The 1,078-nt window shown below is 56.2% G+C and overlaps 1 pseudogene; it reads left to right on the top strand.

Annotated features, from left to right (window-relative positions):
- Nucleotides 1-551: 551 nt before the first annotated feature.
- On the top strand, nt 552-913 carry LOC104466431 (annotated as a pseudogene).
- Nucleotides 914-1,078: the final 165 nt, after the last annotated feature.

Genomic DNA, 1,078 nt, shown 5'->3' on the forward strand with positions numbered 1-1,078 from the left:
GGCTGCTGTCAGACTCTTCTCATTCCTCTCTGCCCTGCACCCAGGCTGGGGTGTTTCTGTAGGTGTCTCACATCAGCCTTTTTGCCACAAGCAGAGCAATTCCTGGCAGAAGGCTATGGGGGTGACCATGGGGTGTCCGTCGGGAACTCCTCTGCAGGCACACCACCATTGCCGGGGATGCACGAGCAGAAAACACATCCTGCTGAGCGTCACGTGTTGCTGCTGGGTGCCTCTGTTTTTCTACTGTGTGTTATTCAGTAGAGGAGCACGGATGGGCTGGTGACTGGGGACCATCCTCTGGGGCCTGGGTTTGGCTCCCACTGCCCTCAGAGACCATCCCATGGTGTCAGTCTCTCTGCCGGCATTGGGGGACAGCTGCCCAATGGCCATGGTGAGTTTTAATTGGCTGGACCAGTTAATTGGTGCAAAGATTTACATCTGGACCAGTTAATTGGTGCAAAGATTTACATCTGTTCCCTTCTTTCTCTCTCTTTCTTTCTCTCCCCTTCCCAACCCTTCTCAACCCTGCCCTTCTCTCCCCTCCCCAATAGGTAAGGAGAGCAGTTTGGGAGAAGCCGACTTGCAGCCGAGCTCCGACCCTTCGGCGATGGACAGCAGCTACCTCAGCGTGAAGGAGACCGGGGTGAAAGTGCCCCAGGATAGGGCCAGCACAGACCTCCCCAGCCCCATGGACAAGACCGACTCGGAGAGCAACAAGGGCAAAAAGCGGAGGAACCGCACCACCTTCACTAGTTACCAGCTGGAGGAGCTGGAGAAGGTCTTCCAGAAGACCCACTACCCAGACGTCTATGCCAGGGAGCAGCTAGCCATGAGGACAGACCTCACCGAGGCTCGTGTACAGGTAACAGGACGGCCTGAGGCTGGGCAAGGGGTGGGAATGAACTTGTGCTGATGTCCTGAGCTCCAGTGTTCACAGAGACGCCTCTTGTCCTTGAGCTAATGGAGCAGCAGGCAGGTGAGCCTCACCATCACCCTAAACAAAGCTATAGAATCACAGGATGGTTTGGGTTGGAAGGGACCTTAAAGCCCATCCAGTCCCACCCCCTGCCATGGGCAG

The sequence above is a fragment of the Pterocles gutturalis genome, unplaced genomic scaffold (genome assembly GCF_000699245.1).
Source record: "Pterocles gutturalis isolate BGI_N339 unplaced genomic scaffold, ASM69924v1 scaffold28499, whole genome shotgun sequence".
NCBI classification, from domain to species: Eukaryota; Metazoa; Chordata; class Aves; order Pterocliformes; family Pteroclidae; genus Pterocles; species Pterocles gutturalis.